This window comes from Zalophus californianus, chromosome 2 (assembly GCF_009762305.2).
Source record: "Zalophus californianus isolate mZalCal1 chromosome 2, mZalCal1.pri.v2, whole genome shotgun sequence".
Taxonomy (NCBI): domain Eukaryota; kingdom Metazoa; phylum Chordata; class Mammalia; order Carnivora; family Otariidae; genus Zalophus; species Zalophus californianus.
The window spans coordinates 203018718-203039669 of NC_045596.1; the positions used below are offsets into that span (position 1 = coordinate 203018718).

Genomic DNA, 20952 nt, shown 5'->3' on the forward strand with positions numbered 1-20952 from the left:
AATTACGTGGAGGGCGGGGCCTTTGTCCGGGAGGGAGAGGGCAACGTGGGGCGGGGCCGTGCGAGAGTGTGATCAACGTGGGGGGGCCGGTTCGGGGGGCGCGGCCAGCGTGTGACGTAGCCGAGGGAGGGCGGGGCCGGAGCAGCGTGGGGCGGGTCCACGGCCGGCGTGGGGCGGGGCATGGAGAGGGCGAGCGTGGAGCCGGGACAGGACGTCGGCGGGGGGCGGGGCTGGGGCCGGGGTGCGGCCGGCGTGGGGAGGAGTCTGGGGAGGGCGAGCGCGGAGCCCGGACGGGACGTCGGCGGAGGGGCGGGGCCTGGGGAGCGCGAGCACGAAGCCGGGACGGGACGCCAACGGAGGGGCGGGGCCGGGCCGGTGAGCGGCCAGCGTGGGCGGGGCCTGGGGAGGGGGAGCAGAAAGCGGGGACGGGACGTCGGCGGAGGGGCGGGCCGCGGCCGGGGCGCGGCCAGCGTGGGGCGGGGCCTGGGGAGGGTGAGCAGAGGGAGAACGTGGGAGGGTCGGGGAGCAGGAGAGCGTGGAGGGGGGAGGCGGGACGGGGTCTGCGGAGGGGCGGGGCTGGGACCGGGGTGCGGCCGGCGTGGGCGGGGCCGGGGCGGAACGCCAGCGGAGGGGCGGGGCCCGGGGAGGGCGAGCACGAAGCCGGGACGTCGGCTGCGGGACGGAGCCGCGGCCGGCGTGGGGCGGGGCCCGGGGAGGGCGAGCACGAAGCCGGGACGTCGGCGGAGGGGCGGGGCCGCGGCCGGCGTGGGGCGGGGCCCGGAGAGGGCGAGCGCGGAGCCCGGACGGGACGTCGGCGGAGGGGCGGGGCCTGGGGAGCGCGAGCACGAAGCCGGGACGGGACGTCAACGGAGGGGCGGGGCCGGGCCGGTGAGCGGCCAGCGTGGGGCGGGGCCTGGGGAGGGGGAGCAGAAAGCGCGGACGGGACGTCGGCGGAGGGGCGGGGCCGCGGCCGGGGCGCGGCCGGCGTGGGGCGGGGCCCGGGCGGGGTGCGTACGGAGGTAGGAAGAGGCGGCCGCAGACTTTCCGGTCGGCCCCTCGTCCGCTGCCGCGCGCCGGCCGGCTGGCCGCTCGGGTCGGTTGGCGGCTGCCTGGTGTCCGAGGGAGCCGGCCGCTGCTTCCCTACTTCCGGGGAGCTGTTTGGGGCAGTTCCAGGTGAGACTCAGAGCCGCGAGGCCTCTTGCCCTGCGTGCGCAGACGCCTCCCGGGTGGGGTGACAGGTGTGTGCGCGGCCCCCGGTTGTGTGGACGCGCCGGGCTGGGGGCGCGGGGCCGGCGGGACCCTGGCCGCCGCCGCCGCGGCTGCTGCGCTGGGCGCGGTTCGCGGAGCGAGCGGGGGTGGCGGAGGCCAGGGGGCGAGAGCGGGGCGTCCTCGGCGGGAGGCAGAGCCGCGGCCGCGGGCTCCGTGTCGGGACTTGGGGCGAAGCGGGGCTGGCATCCGAGGGTCGGTGTAGGTCGTTAAGTGCGCCGTGGATGGCGAGTTCCCGTTGTCCGACGTCTGCTGCCCGAGCTACCCGAAAATGTGTAATTGTTTAAGAAAAAAAATGACACGTGTTAAAGCACAGTTAGGGATACTTTCTTTAGGGTGGGGGTTATTTCCACAGTTGGTGTAGGGACACTGCCACGGGGTTTTGCAGTGGAGAGGGGGAGATTGGACTCAACTGGGAATACAGTGTGGCAATTGGTAATTTATATAGCCAAGGAGCAGAGTTGGGGGGGCCAGTGGATAGCAGATTACTAGGAGGAAATATGAGGGTTGAGGAGTTGTGAGTGAAATGACTTAATAGGTTTTTTGTTGAAGACCGTCCAGGATTGTGGGATAGTGGAGGATAAGGAATCGGCCCAGGTATGTGGGGGCTAAGGGCAGGCTGCCCAAAAATGTACAATGACATATTAACTTTTTGTTTTAAAGATTTTATTTATTCGTTTGAGACAGAACGATACAGAGAGCGCATGAGCAGGGGAAGAGGCAGAAGCAGGCTCGGGGCTTGATCCCAGGACCCTGGGATCATGACCTGAGCCAGAGGCAGACGTTTAACCAGCCACCAGGCTCCCCGACATCTTGATTATTTTAAATAAAAATTACTTAAGAGACATCCTATGCAAGAAGGACACTCAGACTCTTCTCTTTCTCCCTGAAGGCTGGAATTAAATCTGCTATGTGGAAGGTATCATTTCTGTGCTGATGAGAAAAAAACTTGCTAAAGGCTAATGGAAGCCATTTTAGGTTTCCAAATCAACATAACTGCATATAGAGTTTGTTCAAACCCCAAACTTGATTTATGGCCCTCCACACGCACATTGTACATCTGCTTTTCACAAAGTAGTAGCCTAAAGGAAAACCATGTTGTCCTTTAGGATAGAACTGGTGATTCCTGCCAGTGTGTTAATCTATAATCTTTTGAGCTTTTACAAGATGTAAAAAGTATATAACCCTGTAAAAACTGTTCATTCTCCGGAGCGGGTTCATCTCTGTGAAGAGTGTGTTTCCTTCCCGGGCAGGTGTCTGAACTCAGGCTCGAATGAAAATCTCTCTTACTTTCTTTCTGAAAAGTGTGTTCACTTTGCATCAGCATTTCCTGTTGTAGTCAGCAGGGTATCAGAGCAACTCTGTGAGAACAGCGGGTGTAGTCTGGAACTCGACACTTGGTACCAGCCCTGGACTTCTGTGCCCCTCCGACTTCTCAGCACCTCATGGATTTGTTGGGTGAGTTCTGATATCCTGACCTCCTCAATTTGAGTTGAGGGGCCTGACTTTTATTCCAGCTGTTGAAGGGTGCTGATAATGTTCGTTCATTCTTTCTTTCTTTCTTTTTTTTTTTTTTTTAAGATTTACTTATTCATTTTAGAGAGTGGGAGAGAGAGTGCGAACAGGGGACGAGGGAGAGGGAATCTCAAGCAGATTCCCAGCTGAGCGCAGAGCCCAGTGTGGGCAGATCGTAGGTCCCTGGGATCATGACCTGAGCCGAAACCAGGAGTCGGATGCCCAACAGACTGAGCCACCCAGGCGCCCTACTGGTAATGTTCTTTAGATGGGAATAACCTAGAAGGGTTGGAGTTGTTGGGTTGTTTTAACTTGGCATTATAGTAATTGATGTTATTGATAAAAGCTTTGAGTAAATTTTCTGGCTAGAAATATGAGAAACTGAGTCATTCAGCTTGGAAGAGAAGGACATTTGCTGCTTCTGGCCAAATAGCACTTTTGGGAGACCTCCCAGGAGAGACACCTGGGAAGCCTTGATTGCTGAAGAAGCCCCGGAGTCCACAGAGGCAGCCAGTACCAAAGGGACCGATAGTTCTTAGTTCAGATAAGCCTCAGAGGGCTATTTGGAGTGTGAGTCTCCTGCACCCTGAAGGCTATGGCCAGTGGGTGGGGTAGACCAGACCTCTGTGGGGCTGGAGTGCCCCCTGCTCACAGGGTGCTGACTGTGCATGGGTGGGTGGGGAAGGTGGGGTGAGGTTGGGACCTGAAACCGGGCAATGTCTGGCCTGGCTGGATGACAGGAGGACATTGTTGGGGGGCTTCATGGCATCTGCCTTTTTCCAAGCCTTAACCTGCATAATTGGGCCTATCCCTCCTTAGGGCAGACCTGGAAGACTTGGATTGCCCTGCTAGGTTGGGGCCTGCCCACCGACCGGGGAGCCAGCCAAATGCAGCACCTGGGAGCCTGTGGTGCAGCCTGTCTGCAGGGTGAGCGACTGTTGCCAGTTGAGAGCTGCCACGTCAGAGTCAGAAAGCGTTTCAGCGGGCGGTCTCCCTCTACCTGGAGGTTGTACAGACAGACTTGGACTCTTAATGTGGTGGAAGTTTTTCGGTATTGGCCCCGATAATCTGCCTAATTTATATTCCTGTATTAGAAAAATGCATGTATTTCACCCAGAATATAGTGCTATAAGTATGTGGACTGCCTTTCTGCAAGGACTGTGTGGTTTCTAGGGTATTCTTCACTAAGACAGTTGGAGACGGATTCCTGGTACGCCCGGGACCCCATGGGCAGCCCCTCAGGTGAAGTGAAGACTGACACCTCAGAAGTACTTTGGGATGGGAGGGCTCCTTCTGCCCTGATGGTGTTGGGGTGGTTCCAGAGCGAATCATGGCACCAGTGGCCTGGAGGGCCTGGACTGGCCCCACTGCCCTCACATGGTGGAAGAGGTGCTGGACTCTGCATACTTGAGCCACAAACCGCAGCAAAGCCAGTAATATGGGCACAAGGCAGCATGGAGACTGGCCCGTTAGGAGCAGGAGGTATCTGCCTCATTTCATCAGTCGTCAGGACCACTGAGCGTATTTGCCTTAAGGGCAGAACTGGAGAGATCTGGTGGGGTGGTGTGGGGTGTTTTGGGGACCCTCCAAACACAGACCTCTGGGAGCCTTGGGTGTTGGAGGATCCCTGGGCCCAGTGGGGCATCCGGTTCACGCTGCCGCCTTTGAAAGCATTTGAGGGAGAAACCACTCTTTACCGTGGTGGTATGTAGGTTTGGGGGCCGAAGCTGAGCCCAACAGCCCACAGGGTTACTGGCAGACAAAGGTTAGGTAGCAAGAAGGGGCCAACTGTGCACCTTCAGGCTGAGCCTAATTGTCAGGGACCCGCTATGCATGCACAGTCAGCGGCTAGCTGAGAGGTGTCTCACTGGGCATGAACAGGCAACCCAGGCCTGAGGGAATTTCATGCAACTGAAAAGGCAAATAGGGAGGGAGAGCCTGGGCCCTGGAGCAGGCTATGGATGGACCCCTCTGACCTCAACACAGACCCCAGGGAGCACTGGTTGTTTGAGAAGCCCAGGGACTCATGAAGCCCCCAGTCTGAAGCTGCTGCCTTTGAAAGAATTTCAGGGAGTAACCACTCTCCACCCTGGGGTGGTGCAGTTTGGGGCATTGGCCTGAGCCCAGTGTTCCACGAGGGGCTTGGCCAACAAAGTTGGGGGGGGCAGGTGAATGAGGAGGGCTGACTGCACACACACAGGTTGCTCAGGCCTGGGAAGGAGGCCTGGACTTGGAACGGGAGACCATAGGGAGAACCCTGGCCCCAGAGCATGCTGCTGACCCCAGTAGCCCACCATGGCCGATTGACAAGATGTCCTGCTGACACATGGGAGCCTCCTTTGCTGGAGAAGCCTGGGACCCCTCAAGCAGCCAGTCCACCTGGGGATGACTGTGTCCAGGTTCAACCTCCCACCTCAGAACGATTGTTTTCCTGTCGGTTCCCTCCACCCTGAGGCCATTCTGATGCTCTGGGGTTGACTTGAAGCTCCACAGGACTGGAGGCCAAGGTGGGCTGGTGGGCCAGCAAGTTGCAGGTCAGGGAAGCCAGGGACCTGGAACAGGGGGGGCAGTTGTGGGAAGAGGCCGTGTCACAGGTATAGTCTGCTATGCGGATCCCTGAAGTCAGTCTCATTGCAAGTCTTAGCTGACACAGACGTACATACTTCCACGGAAGGCCGAGCTAGAAGCAGTTGCACTCCCTTGTCAGCACTGGGCCAGAGGCTGCCTGGCTGGTGTACCCTCCCACAAAAGACCTCTGGGAGCCTTGATTGCTGGTAAAGCTGGGGACCCCATCAGGCAGGCAGGCTCGATGGGGACTGACTGCTACCACTTTCAAAGTTCCTCCTCTGAAAAATTCTCGGGGGTGGGACCCCTCTACCCAAGAGGCTCTGTGGGTGTTGGGGTGCGGGCAGAGCTGCACGGGCGGAGCGAGCCCCGGCCTCCTCAAGACAGGTGAAGGGGTGGCTAGGCATGCAGATGCGGGGAGCCAGGGACCTGAGGAGGGCAAGTGTGCGGAGGGGTAGGCTCTTGTGAATGGGTCTTTGGCTGTCCAAGTCTTCTGCCTAATTCCCAGCTCTCCGCTACACAGAGAATCCTGTTCCCCCCCAAGGTAGAGCTGGAGGAGCATGGACTGCCTTTGCCAAACAGGGCCTGTGGGGCTCTCAGGGTATCCTTCGCGAAAAGATGCCTAGGAACCTTGATTCCTGGTAACCCTGGGATGCCATCAGGGTCTGTTGTGGTGGGGACTGACTGTTGACTCAGAAACATTTTGTAGGGGAGGGTACCTTCTGCCCCGTGGGGTGTTCAGATGGTTTGAGATCCACTGGAGACCCCAGAGGCCTGGAGGGCCCCGGCTGGCCCCACTGTCCTTGGTGGGGGAGCGGTAGAAGGGGGGGGCACTGTGAGAATTGCACAAGGCAGGGGACCCAGAGCCAGAGGGCCAGCGCAGGTGTTGTGAGTGGGTGGTTGAGGGTATGAAGGGTCTGCCTCGTTTTCATCATTGAACCTTGCTCTGAGGGCAGAGCTTGAGGAATCTGGTGAGCCCCCCCTCCCCCGGATGAGCCTTTGTGGAATTGTCTGGGGGACCCACCAAACACAGACCTCTGGGAGCCTTGGGTGTGGGATGCTCCCTGGGCCCAATCAAGCATGCAGTCCAAAAGGAGTCTGTCTCTGGCCAGTTTCAAGCTGCCACCTTTGAAAGAATTTGGGGGAGTAAGCTATCTTGACCCCAGGATGCGCAGATCTAGGGGAGCTGGCCTGAGCCCAACGGGCCAAGAGGAAATCATCAGACTCCTGGGTGCCTTTCACATATGGGCCTGTTGGGCCTCACTCTCCTGCCCACATGGGTTTTTAATAGACCAGGCAGGCCTTTTCTAGGGACTGGTTTAAGTAGGAGAACTCTCTTCTTTTCTGAGCAAGATTATCTCAGAGTGTAGGGTAAGTTGTGTCCCCAAAGAGGGAGAGGTCTACGTCCCAACCTCAGGACCTCATTTGGAAGTAGAACCTTTGATGTAAGTGGGTAATAGGAGCCGCTGAGGCTAGGACTTCTAGTATTATGTTGAACAATAATGGTGGGAGTGGGCATCCCTGTCACGTTCCTGACCTTAAAGGAAAAGCTTTCAGTTTTTCTCCATTGATAATGATATTCACTGCGTGCTTTTTATAGATGGCTTTTATGATATTTAGGTATGTTCCCTATATCTCTGTACTTTGAAGAGTTTTAATCAGGAAAGGATGCTGTATTTTGTTAAATGCTTTCTCTGTATTGATTGAGAGGATCATATGGTTCTTGTCTATTCTCATTGATCTGCTCTATCACATTGATTGATTTCTGAATGTTGAACCACCCTTGCATCCCAGGAATAAATCCCACCTTGTGATTAATCCTTTTGAGGTACTATTGGATCTATTGGCTAGGATCTTGTTGAGTATTTTTTCATCCATGTTCATCAGGGATATTGGTCTGTAATTCTCCTTTTCGATGGGGTCTTTGTCTGGTTTTGGTATCAGGGTAATGCTGGCCTCATAGAATGAGTTTGGAAGTTTTCTTCTATTTCTATTTTTTGAAACAGCTTCAGTAGAGTAGCTATTATTTCTTCTTTAAATGTTTGGTAGAATTCCCCTGGGAAGTCATCTGGCCCTGGCCTCTTGTTTTTTGGGAGGTTTTTGATTACTGCTTCAAATTTCATTGCTGGGTATTGGTCTGTTCAGATTATCTCTTTCTTCCTGTTTCAGTCTTGGTAGTTTATAAGTGTCTAGGAATGCATCCATTTCTTCTAGATTGCTTAATTTGTTGGCATATAGTTGCTGGTAATAATTACTAATCATTGTTTCTATTTCCTTGGTGTTAGTCATGATCTCTCCCGTTTCATTCATGATTTTGTTTCTTTGGGTCCTTTGTCTTTTCTTTTGAATAACTCTGGCCAGTGGTTTATTGATCTTATTAATTCTTTCAGAGAACTAGCTTCTAGTTTCGTTGTTCTGGTCTACTGTTTTTCTGGTTTCTTTTTCATTGATTTCTGCTCTAATCTTTATTATTTCTCTTCTCCTGCTTGGGTTAGGCCTTATTTGCTGTTCTTTGTCCAGATCCTTTAAGTGTAAGGTTAGCTTTTGCACATGGGATTTTTCTAATTTTTTGAGAGAGGCTTGGATTTCCCTCTTAGGACTGCCTTGTGTTTTCATTAGTTGGTTTCAGTGAATTGTTTAAGTTCTTTAATTTACTGGTTGACCCAGTCATTCTTGAGCAGGATGCTCTTTAACACTTCATTGTTTGAGTTCCTTCCAAATTTCTTCTTGTGGTTGAGTTCCAGTTTCACAGCGTTGTGGTCTGAAAATACACAGGGAATCATTTCAATCATTTGGTATTGGTTGAGACCTGATTTGTGACCCAGTATGTGGTCTATTCTGGAGAAAGTTCCACGTGTACTTGAGAAGAATGAGTATTCTGTTGTGTTAGGGTGCATTGTTCTGTATATATCTACGAAGTCCGTCTAGTCCAATGTGTCATTCAGAGCTCTTGTTTCTTTGTTGATCTTCTGCTTAGATGATCTGTCCATTGCTGTGAGTGGAGTGTTGAGGTCTCCTACTGTGAATGTATTATTATCAATATGTTTCTTTTTTTTGTTGTTATTAATTGGTTTGTATAATTGGCTGCTCCCATGTTGGGGGCATATTTAATCTGCTTGTTGGATAGACCCTTTAAGTGTGATATAGTGTCCCCCTACATCTCTTACTACAGTCTTGGTTTAAAATCTAATTTTTCTCATATAAGAATTGCTACCCCACCTTTCTTTTGAGGTCCATTAGTGTGGTAAATGGTTCTCCATCCCCTCACTTTCCATCTGGAGGTGTCTTTAGGTTCAATGAGTCTCTTGTAGACAGCACATGGATGGGTCCTGCTTTTTCAATCCAGTCTGCAAACCTGTGTCTTTTCATGGGAGCATTCAGTCCATTTACATTGAGTAACTATTGAAAGATAGGAATTTAGTGTCATTGTATTGCTTGTAAGTTCCCTGTTTCTATAGATTTTCTATTTATTTCTGGTTTATGTGACTCTTGGCGTGTCTCTTCACTTACAGAATCCCCCTTAATATTTCTTGTAGATCTGACTTGGTGGTTGCATATTCGTTCAGTTTCTGCCTGTCCTGGAAGCTCTTTATCTCTCCATCCATTCTGAATGACAGCCTTGCTGGGTAAAGTATTCTTGGCTGCATGTTCTTCTCATTTAGTACCCTGAATATGTCTTGCCAGCCCTTTCTGGGTTACCAGGTCTCTGTGAATAGGTCTGATGTTATTCTGATGTTGCTCCCTCTCTACGTAAGAAATCTCTTCCCTCTAGCTGCTCTCAGGATAGCTTCCTTGGCTCTAAGATTTGCAAGCTTCACAGTTAAATGTTGGGGTGTTGATCTTTTTTTTTATTGATTTTGGGAGGGGTGCTCTCTGCCTCTTGGACATGAATGCTTGTTTCCTTCCCCAGATTAGGGAAGTTCTCAGTTATGATTTGTTCAGATATATCTTCTAGTCCTTTCTCTCCACTCCCTCAGGGATCCCAATAATTCTGACATTGGAATGTCTCATGGCATCATTGATCTCTCTAAGTCTATTTTCATGAGCTGCCTATCTCTATTTTCCTCAGCTTCCTTCCTATCAGCTTAATTTCTAGATCACTGATTTGCTCTTTTGCTTCATTTACCCTGGCTGTTAGAGTATCCATTTTAGACTGCATCATTCATAGCATTTTTAAGTTCGGCCTGATTAGATCTCATTTCTGCCCTTAGAGATTCTATATTGTTGTTAATGTTTTTCTCAAGCCTAGCTATTGACTTTATGTTTGTTATCCTGAATTCTCCCTCTGACGTCTGGCTTAGATCCATATCCATTAGTTCTCTGGCAGAGGACATTGTCTCTGTTTTCTTTGTTGAAAGTTCCTCCTTCTAGGCATTCTGTTGAGGGATGGTTGAGTGAATGAGCAAGTCCAAAATATCAACCATGACCCCAGCTAGATGCACCCTAGCAAAATCTGGAGCAGTCAGAAGCCACCACCGAAAAACAAAGCCAAAATGAAACACAAGAATAAAATTGAGAAATTTTTAAAAAGGGAGGAGGGGAAGGCGGGCTATAATGTCTCAGAGTGGACAAAGCAGGGTGTTTCCGTTGTTACTGCATGTATTTTGGTCTGTGTGTTAGAGGACACCATGTCCCAAAATTACTAGGAAAGTAAGATTTGTATATATAAAAAGGTAAAACTGAATAGAGTGAAAAATGGGCTAAAATAAAGCATATATCTATAAAAAATATAGGTATGTAAAAATACAAGTTAAAAAGGAGTATGAAAATTGAGTTGATATAATAGACATCTAGTTGAAATGAGAAGGCAAAAAGAAAAATACAACAGAGAAAAAAGCATAAGAAAAGGAAAAAAGGAAAAGAATTATATCTGAAAAATAATCAAGTCTGAGGCCACACCTGGAGCTCAATATACAGTTTTCCCCTGGTGTTGGGAATTTACAGTCTTACGGGTCCATAGGGTTGTCATCCACTTGTTCCAGCCTGTCTTCTGGGGGAGGGGACTGCCCGCTGTTTCTCAGGTAACCCTGCTTGTGCACAGTTGCCCCGTCCCCTGTCAGATGGATGGGCTCAGTGGAAACTGGCCTTCTGTGTGGCTTTTGTTCCCTGGGGGCTTTCCACTTCTCTTCAGAGGATCAGAGCAAAAATGGCCACAGCCAAATCTCTGGCCCAGGGCAGAAAATTTGGTCTGCCGTCTTTAATAAACTCTCCAGGACAAACAGTCTCCACTTCTGCTTGATCTGCTGAAAACCGCAGCCTCCGACGGTGCGTGCCCACTGCAACTCTCTCAGAAGTGTTTTCGGGGGCCTGGGAGTGTCTGCCCTTTGTGCTTCTAAAACCATGAGTGGCTGAGTGCTCTGCCCACCCGGAGCTCCAGAGCAGGTCTGGGTTCCACCCTAGAGCCCCTTCCAGGTCACTACCGCTCTGTGGGTTTTTACCCAGTTGCAGGTGCAGGTTCCAGATTTTTTCAGGCTGTTCAAGGAAAGAGCAGTTATAGACTAGCCCAGCTTGTGGTTTATGGCGATTCGAGCAGAGAGTCCCTTGCTGGGCTTACTGACCATAACCTGCTTCCTGCCTCCAATGCTCAGGCCCTCTGCCCTTTCAGGAATCTCCTTTTGTTCTGTGGTCCCTCCTAACCTGAGACCACGATGCCCTACCTAGAATTCCGCCTTTTCATTTCTTGAGCTGCTTTCAGAGAGGGATGTCTCTTACTCAGCAGATTTCTCAGGGTTCTGATTTTGTGCTCTGGTGTTATATCACTTTCCAGGAACCAGCTTAGGGAGGTTTCCTCCCCCTTCTGTTTATCTTCCGATTATCTCCCTGCAGATTCATGACTCTGCACATCCTACCTTGCAAAAAGCAGTGCTTTTCTGCTTGTAGAGATCCAGATACATTTCTTACATCTCAGGCTGATTTCCTGAGTGATAAAAATGGTTTGACAGTCATCCAGGTAAATTCAGGGGACCAGTTGAAATGGGGTCCCCTACTCTTCCACCATCTTGCCTCCTCCCTACAGACCTCTTTTGAAAGGCTCCTTGTGAATGAGCCCATTGGGACTTCCTGGCAGCATGCCCCTCCCTGGAAAGAGGGATAGCATAGCCCCATGCTCTCCACAGGACGGAAGTGCAGCAGGACTCCTCTAGAGCTAGAACCAGCTCCACTAGTACCTGCAGAGTTAGGGGCAATGCCAGGCTTAGAGGAGGAGCCAGCTGCAGCCCTGGCTCGAGCATGAGCTCCAGTGTTACAGCCGGAGCCAGCAGGAGTCTTGCACCAGCTCCAGAGGACAGGGAGATCTGGGACAAACTCCAGAGGTAGAACACACTCCAGCAGCAGCAGCACCACCAAAACTGGAGGCAGAAAACACTAGTCTCCGCTCAAACACAAAGACCAGAAATAGAGGCAGTTTTACCACCAACTCCCGTGAAAGCTCCAGTGATACTTGTCTAGCACCAGATCTAGAGCTAGAATGAGGTCGGGTTGGAGACAGGTCCAGAACTCACTTTGGCACACCAGTACCAAGCTGGAGCCTGGCCAGCTCCAGAGCCAACGCCAGCTACAGCCGGTGCTCTAATTCCTACACACAAGCTCCCAGGAGCTCAAGCACCACCACCAGCAGCAACTCCAGACACAGAGACTACTGGGTCACCAATCCTGGGGTCAGCCCGCTGCCAGCTCTAGAGCTATAACCTGCTCCATCACCAACTCCAGAGCTAGAGCCAATGCAAGAGTCCGAGCTGGCCCAGCTCCACAGTCAGCTCCAGCAGCATCTCGGACACGGAGCCAGCGCTGGCTCCCCCTGTAGAGCTAGAGCCAGTGGGTTCTGCGCAGCAAGCCCCAACCCAGCACCAGCTCCAGAGCTAGTGCCAGCTCCGGCCCCAGCTCCCGGACCCGCTGATGAGCTACCACCAGGGCCAGTTCCAGCACCAGAGTTGGCCTGTCCTCACCGGCGAAGGCATTCCCTTTCTTCTCTTTTGGCTTTTTCTTTTTCTCTTCATGTTTCCAGGTATATTTCTAATTTAAGATAAAATGTGTTATCTTTTTAAACATTTAAAATTGTACAATTCACTGACATTAACTACTTTTCCCATGCTATGCACCATCACCATTATCCAGTTCCAAAACATTTCCATCACCCCATAGAGAAACCCCACCCCCACTAAACAGTCAGCCATTTGTCATTCCCTACCTCCCCTGCTCCCTGGCAACCACTAATCTGGCACCTGTTCCTACTCGTTTACCTATGATGAATTTTTCATACCCATGGGATCATATAGCATGTGGTATTTTGCATCTAGTTTCTCCCACTCAGTATAATGTTCTCGAAGTTCACCCAGGTGACAGCGAGTACTAATACTTCATCCCTGTTATGGTTGAATGAATTCCATTGTATGAACACACCTCATGTTTACCCATTCAACTGTGGATGGACATGTGGGTTGTTTTCATCTTTTGGTTATTGCGAATAGTGCTGCTATGAACACTTAAATGCAGGCTTATGTTAGAGTACCTGTATTCAATTCCTTTGGTTAGATACTGAGTGGAATTGGGTCAAATGATAATGGTATGCTTAACATTTGGAGGAGTTCCTACACCCTTTGCCACAGTGGTTCTACCATTTTACATCTCCCCCAGCAGTGTATGAGGGTTCCTATTTCTCAAAATCCTCTCTAACACTTGTTATTTCTGTTTATTCAGTATAGCCCACCCCTGCCCGGGCATGGAAAGTACATCATTGTGGTGTTGGCTTGCATTTCCCTACTATCTAATGATGATCATCTTCCCATGTGCTTACTGGGCCATCTGTCTATCTTCATTGGAGAAATGTCTACTATTTTTGAGGGGATTGTTTATGTTTTTAAGTTGTAGGAGTTCTTTATATAGTCTAGATGCAAGACCCTTGTCAGATTTATGATTTGTAAATATTTCCTACCATTTTTTGGGGGGGGGTTTCTTTACAGTCTCTTGAGATTGTCCTTTCATTCACAAAAGTTTTTAGGAATGATGAAGTCCTGTGTCTCTGTTTTTTTTGTTGTTGTTGTTTCTTGTACTTTGGGTGCCATATTAGAGACACCATTGCCAAATCCAAGGGAATGAAGATTTACCCCGATGTGCTTTTAGTTTATTTCTAGGGTGTGAAGAGTTTTTGCTCTTAGATTTGGTTTTTGATTCATTTGGAGTTAACTTTTTTACATGGTGTAAGGTAATGTTGTGACTTCACTCTTTTGTATGTGGATATCCAGTTTCGCAGCACCAGTTGTTGCCTCATTGAATGATCTTGGTATCCATGTTGGAAAACAACTGACTGTACATGTTTGTATTCCTTGATTCTCAGTGGTATTCCATTGACTCCTAAGTGTTGGTCTTCTTTGCTCGTACCTTGCAGGAAATATTATAATCTCAAACAGAGTTTTTTTAATTCTTAGGATCATTTGATATAAGCTCATGTCATATATAAATACACTTTTCCTTCTTCCTTTCCATTTGGGGGCTTTTAATTATGCATCTTGTATAATTGCTCTGGCCAGACTTCCATGATACATTGGAATGAAGTGGTGGAAGTGGGCATCCTTGACTTATTTATCATCTTAAGGAGAAAACTCTCAGTCTTTCACCACTGAGAATGATATACATATGAGTCTTTTCATAAATATTCTTTACCATAATTTTTTAAAAACTCATTTATTTTAGAGAGAGAGAGTGCACGAACCTGAGAGCGGGAAGAGGCAGAGGGAGAGAATCTCCAAACAGACTCCCCACTGAGTGCAGAGCCCTCCCTGGAGCTCAGTCTCACCACCCAGGAGATCATGACCTGAGCCCAAACCTAGAGTCGGACACTCAACCCACTGAGCCACCCAGGCGCCCCTCCTTTATCACAATTTAATCTATTTCTATTTTATTGAGAGCACTTGTTATGAAAAGGTTTGGATTTTGTTGAAGCTTATCCTACATCAGTTGAGACAATCATGTTTCTTATTGATGTGGTCTGTGACATTAATTAGCTACATTGAACAGCCTTTGCATTCCTGGTGTAAATCATACTTGGTCATGTATAGTCCTGTCAGTGTGCTGCTAGATTCCGTCTGCTGGAATTCTGTTGAGGATTTTTACATCTCTCTTCATAATGGATTTTGGCCTGCAGTTGTCTTTTCTTGTAAGGTCTTTGTCAGTCTTTGGAATCAGGACAATGCTGGCATTCTAGGGTGACGTAGGAAGTGTTCCCTCCTCTTGTACTTTTTGCAGAATTTCAAGAAGCATTGATGTTACATCTTCTTTAAATGTGTAGGACAAATCACCAGGGAAAGCATCAGGTTTGGGCTTTTCTTTGTTGGGAAGTTCTCATTACGCTTCAGTCTCTTTACTTATTATAGGTCTGCTCAGGGTTTCCATTTCTTCTGGAGGCAGTTTTGGTAGTTTGTGTGCTTCTCAAAATTTATCTGCTTCATCTCAGCCAATTTGTTGGTATAAAGTGGTTCCATTTTTGTCTGTTTTATCAATTTGGTAAATCTCAAAAAGAACTATTGTTTTCACTAATTTTCTTGGGTGCTCTTCTTTTCCATATATCTCTGCTCTAACTTCACAGTTTCTTTTGCTCTACTAACTTTGGCCTTCTCCTCCTCCCCCTCCTTCCTCCTCTTCTTCTGCTTGTGCCCCTCCTCCTTCTCCTCCTTCTTCTTAACCAGAGGAACCCAATAGCAGTAACAGACACCAGCCAGTCAGAAGGCCACCGTGTAGGTCTGGGTTGTGGGTAGAGAAGCAATTACAGACTGGAGTGGATCAGGCTACCTGGGCAACTTCCACCTCACCTGGCATTCCAGGCCACCCCCAGACTGTAATTTCAGGCTGAACCTTTCCTACTGCAAGGTATGATGTCCAGCAGTAGACTGACTGGGCTTCCCATGGACCAATCACAGCCTTGAGCAACTTCTGTGCTCTGGGAACAAGAAGACTAGCTGAATTTTGCCAAGGAGCACTGTCCATGGGTAGGAAACCCTATGTGGTACTGGGCACTGTCTTCTGTGTACTTCTTTCACACCTTCCCATGTGTGGGTCACTGCCACCTGTGTCCATGGATACCCAGGTTGTCTGAGCTCCAAGAGCACCCATTCACCCAGGGTGTCTGATCAATGCAATGTCAGCCCTCCAGTTCCACCACCAGACACCCAACACAGCACCCAAGACCGAAAGGAACCCTCACTCCAAGTCCTGTGAGCAGCTCAGATGCAGCCCCTACCTAAGCATTAGGGACATTGCCTGCCTGCTCTGCATGCACTCAGCCAGCAACTCCAGCCAGATGTGGAGATCAACATGCTTTGTCCCAGGGTCCCTGATGGCCAGGAAAAGAAGGTGACCTCCTTACTCTTTCTCCCTGACAGACATCCCTTCCTGGAGCTTGGGTCCCCACTCCATACCCACAGGAGGCCAGGAATCCTCAGTCTCTAGAAGCCTCTGGGCTACGCTGGCATGGGGTGCCCTGCACAATCCAGTGTTTCTGCTCATCTTGAAATTCCTCTCATTCTGGAGTTGACCTCCCAGTCGTCCCTGGAGACCTCAGGCATCATCTCAGCCTCAGACAGCATCTCCTCCTCCTCCTCAGTCTCCACCATATCCGTGGCAGCCTTGGGCTCACACGAGCTGTGTCTCAGGGTCTGCAACCACAGCTCCTCGCTGCCGCTCTCCATCCAGCAGGTGGGCGATGCTGCCTCATCCCCATCACCCTGGACATGAAGATTGGCACCATGTACAAGAGCATCCTGCTGAACTGGGCATGTGGGGCATCCTTTTCGTCCCCTCACTCAGACCTCTGTGGGTACTGACCTCACTGGAACAACTACTCTGACAGGAAGCCATGTCTGGACCTTCCAGGTAGCATGCCCAGGTCTGGGAGGAGGCAGACGACCACCAGGAACACCACTCTACACTGGAGGAAACTGAGGCAGCTTCAACACCCCTGGCTGGTGCTTGGATACCCACGCTTGAGTGGGGGCAATAACATGCCCACCAAGCTCCTTCCAAATCTAGGATGCAGTGGCTCTAAAAAGACTGCTTAGATTGTGTCCCCTGTGCCCCCCAACCTGCAGTGACCCCCAACTCCTTGCCCAACATCCAGAGAGCCCTGCATGATCTGGTAGATGCTCTTCCCAGCGTGCACCCCTCACCCTGACCACCCTCCTCCAGGGAGCCTGCCAAGCCTTGGCCCCTCAGAGGCCCCTGCCATCCCTCCCCATGGCCATCCAGGATGGCCTCACCTCCGAGGCTGGGCTCAAAGACCACTTCCTCAGGCTTCTGTGCAAGCTCAGGCTTACAGGTCAGATTGATCTGGATCAAACCCACAGCAGGGCTCTGTCATAGCCCTGTGACTGGCAAGCTCCTATGGGAACTCTTGGGACCTCAGTTTTCTACTTTGAAGATGGGGTCAGTGACTCCCACCCCAGGAGGATGTGTTGGGGATTAAAGCAGGGAGATGAAAGTGTTTGAGTGCCGGATCTTGGGGAGACGGGGTGCTGCCAGGAAGACAGGGGAGGGGATGTAGGGAAGAAAAACGCGGCCTGACCTCCTCCCTGCCCAGACGTGTCCCCACTCCCCCTTCCCCTGAACCAGCCATGCACCGGGACGAACACTGGAGTGGACCGTGGCGGCCAGGGCGGCAAGGTGGGGGGTATATTTCATTTCTCTCTAGTCCCCCGGTCTCCATGTCCACTCAGTCCAGCGGTCCTGCCTGGCGGGAGTGGGGCTGGCCCCCGGCCTAAGGGGACGTGAGCGTCACTGAGCAGGCAGTGGAGACCGGGACCCGTGGGACCGACCCCACAGCGAGCCCCTCGGTGGTGCTCGTGCCTGCTGGGAGGTGGGGTCCCGCGCATGCGCCGTCTGCTTGGCCGTGTGCGCGCCTGCGCAGGATCCACCTGCCTCCGACGACCGTTGGTGGGAGGACCGTGCCCACCAGAGTGCACCTGTGCCACGTCCACCCAAAAGGTGGGAGCCGACCGGCCACCCAGAACCACGCTAATGGAGTTCCTCCTCCAACCCCTCGTGGGACAGTCGGCAAGCTGAGGGCAGGGGAGGCAGGTGAGCAGAGGAACAGGGAGGGTTCCAGCTTCCGAGGCCAGGCCTTCACCTCCCATGGGATTTCCTTTGGGAATGAGGGCCCCTAAGATCCTGGGGCATGGGGGATGGGGGAGACATGGCAGGCTGATGGCCAGGGCGTCCCCAAGATGCCCAAGGGCTGTCACAGACACCCGCATTCTAGAGACAGCCCCCTTCCAAACAGTTCACTTGGCTGGAGATGCTCCGATCCTGCTGTATCCCGATGTCCCGAGGACGTGGTCTCAGGAAAGCCGACAGTGAGAGCCGTTTCCTACACTGCAGACTCGGGGTCAGGTCTCACCCTGACACCTCTGGCCATTTGCCTGGAGGGACCCAAAGGTAACACAGGGAGGCCCAGAGCCAGCCAGGCCAGCCAGACACTGTTGTGATCCGACCGTGCAGCCCCAGGTCCCCTCCTGTGTGTGTGTGTGTGTGTGTGTGTGTGTATAGAGGTCTCACTCTGGGTAGCCCACCCTGAGCAGGAGCAGGGTGATGAGGGGCCAGATGCCTGGTGGTTGGATCATGTTCACACCCCAGGTCAAGGCTGGCTGGATGGGATGGGGTGTGGTGGGGCGGCATCTTTCTCCCCAGGGTTTATCCCAAGCCCTGTAGGTATATATCACTGCATCCTAGGTGCAGGGCTGTGATCTGGGAACAGCAGGGTGAGTGGGTAAAGAACAGTGAGGATGGCTGGGCAACGCTGTGATGCCCCCGAGCCAGCTACCAGTCCCTGTCTTTGCAGAGCCGCATGGAAGCTGCATTGTTTCCTGTTCCTGCACCTGGCTCCTCACAATGGGCAGATGTGGCATTTGGAGGCATCTCCCTCCCTCCAGAGCTGCTGATGCAATGGGTGAAGTGGCCTGCAGCTCAGAAGTAGCTGCTGCAGGTGGTCTGCCCTCTGGCTCTGGAGGTGCACTGGCTCCCACTCCTGGACCTGGCTCCTCGAAATCTGCAGTCGGAGACATCTCTGATGGATCAGATGGGTTCACAGCTGTGAGAGGAGAAAAGCTCACCCCCATGCTTACTCTCCATGGGCCTTCGCAGAGACAGAGCCCAGCCCAGGGCCTCCCAGAGAAGCCACAGCCGGGAAGGGACCCTCATGGGGACATCTCCCCAACTGCAGTCCATCCGCTGGGTGCTCTGTGCCCAGTTGTTGCTCCTGGCCCCACACCAGCCTCTGGGGGCTCCTCCGTGTGGGGCCACACCAACCCGTCCCCACACACCACAAACACCTAGCCCCAGCCTTCTCACCCTCGGCCTCGGCCTCCGTGGTCTCCGGCTCCTGGACTACTGTCTGGTGGACGACCACCTGGGACAGTGGTCCGGGTCGTGTCGGAGGTCTTCCCTACAATCCCCAGCATCTGCTCCTGGGGACCCCTGTGGGGTCACCCCCTCTGTCGAGGAGATGGAGGGTGTGTCCACCAGCCACCTCTCCATGTCCTCCGTGGCCTTCTGCAAAGACAGGGACCAGTAGCCGGCCCCGAGGCATCACAGCCCTGCCCGGCCATCCGCACTGTCCTCCTGCCCAGTCCCCCTGCTGCTCCCAGATCAGACACACACCTGTGTGTGCACAGCCCAGAGCCTCCCAGAGAAGCCGCAACCAGCAACCCTCACCAGGACCTCTTCCCGACTGCAGTCCACCAGCTGGGTGCACTGAGCCCAGTCTTTGCTGTTGGTCCCAGCCTGTCAGGGCATCTCCTGGTGGGGCCCAGCACCGCCCCATCCCCAGACACCCACATACACCCACCCCTGGTCTTCTCAACCTTGGGCATGACCTCCGTGGGTCCAGGCCCTCCAGCAGAGTCCAGGGAAGTGGGCGTGGCGCTCTAGGTTGGAACCGGGCATGTTGAGCTGTATATAGGCCACTAGCTGCTTGAGGCAGGGAATGTCTGGGGCTGACAAGTGCTCTGAGTACTGGTCCAGCCAGAGGCCCAGAATGGAGGAGATGGCCCTGGAGGTAGGAGGACAAACAGCAAAGTCAGTGGCCTGGCCCTTCCTTCCACACAGCCCCCTGGGCAGCCCTGGAGATGTTCCATCCAGAGGCCAGGCCCACCCAGCCCACCCCCACCGGCCATCCAGGCAGGGGCAGGTCTGGCCAGTATGCGAGTCAGCAGTCTCCATGGGAGGGAGCCCTCCATCACTGGTGTGAGCCTTCCTGCCTTCCTCAGGAGAGCCTGCCCCACTCCTCTGTCTGGGGTCCCTCCTCCTGCAAAGGAATCACCAGGAGGGTGCGGGGCCAGTACCCTCCTTCTCTCCAGGAGCCCATCCTAAAACTCCAATCCTGGGAAGGTCCCACACTTCCAAAACTTTCGTTTGAGCTCCACTAACTGTGTGCAAAAAACCTGTGACACTCAGTTCTCCCGTCTCCCCAGTCTCTGGTCCAAGAGGTTTTCTTCTTGTTCAAACATGACACCACCCTCTCTCAACTCCTCTCTCCCTCTCCTTTTCTCTCCCCACAGAAAGGGCTCCCTCCCCACCAGAGCAGGGCAGCTTTTCTCTCCCCCAGTTCCTTTCTAGGCACCTTGCACCTGCCCCACTATCTCCCTCCAATGGCGGACATCCTTCTTCCTATCTTTGCATCGATTTTCTGGGTGTTCCAAGTGATGTGGCCTCAATACAGCTGTGTTCCAGGGACCAGGAAGGCCCAGGGTCCCCCTACTTCACCATCTTAACTCCTCCCATAGTTTACAAGATTCCATTTAAATAAAGGCAGACACAGACTCACTCCCAGGGACATTTTGTTTATAGCAAGGAGGTTCTGCAAAGCAGTGACAGAGGGGACTTCTGAGAAAATGGTCCAGGGTCAACTGGTTACCATATGGGAAAAAAATTCATCTTTACTCTTATCTCATACCATGAACAAAAATCAATACCAGGTGGATCTTAAATAAAATGTGGAAGTTTGAGAGAATAATATTTTTAAAAGATACCTGAGAGAATAATATTTTTAAAAGATACCTTAGGAAATAATTTCAAGATCTTGGGGCCAGCAAAGATTTATTGGAGCATGAAGTGTACTAAACAGAAAGAAAAAAATGGATTAATTGGGAATCATTGAAATGAATGCCTATGTTTATCAAAAGACACCTTTAAGAGAGTAAAAAAGGCAGGCACAGAATGGGGATACACATTTGTCATCTTTTTATTGGACAAAGTGATGTGGGAGACAAAGGCAGAAGGAAACGGACATAAATGTCCTAACCTGTATCCCATTGACAAATACTTGAGGCAGGCAGAGTATAAGATTCCTCCAGGAAAGTCCCAACTGTCTTAATGTTAATGCCTTGCTAGATGGAAAAACAACCTTAGCTTGACCGTAGCAAGGCCTCCAAAATCCTGTGAGTCCTCTTTAGCATATGAAAATCCATTTATAACTTCCTTTGTCTTTACTTCCCCCAACCCCAAAGTGTATAATAATCAGTTGCTCCTCACAATCCCTGGACAGCAGCTCTTCCTGCCAGGGGTCCTATCCCCCTAATTTAATAAAACTGCCCTTTTGCGCCAAAGAGGTCTCAAGAACTGTTT

At 51.7% G+C, this 20952-nt stretch overlaps 2 long non-coding RNA genes across 2 annotated transcripts; both read left to right on the forward strand.

Moving 5' to 3' along the window:
- Positions 1-947: 947 nt before the first annotated feature.
- On the forward strand, positions 948-20341 carry LOC113924235. The gene is made up of 5 exons (XR_004819915.1): positions 948-1173; positions 2606-2724; positions 15720-17409; positions 17612-17766; positions 18170-20341. It is a non-coding gene; the product is annotated as an uncharacterized LOC113924235 (long non-coding RNA).
- Positions 2977-3927, forward strand: LOC113924233. The gene is made up of 2 exons (XR_003520596.1): positions 2977-3035; positions 3601-3927. It is a non-coding gene; the product is annotated as an uncharacterized LOC113924233 (long non-coding RNA).
- Positions 20342-20952: the final 611 nt, after the last annotated feature.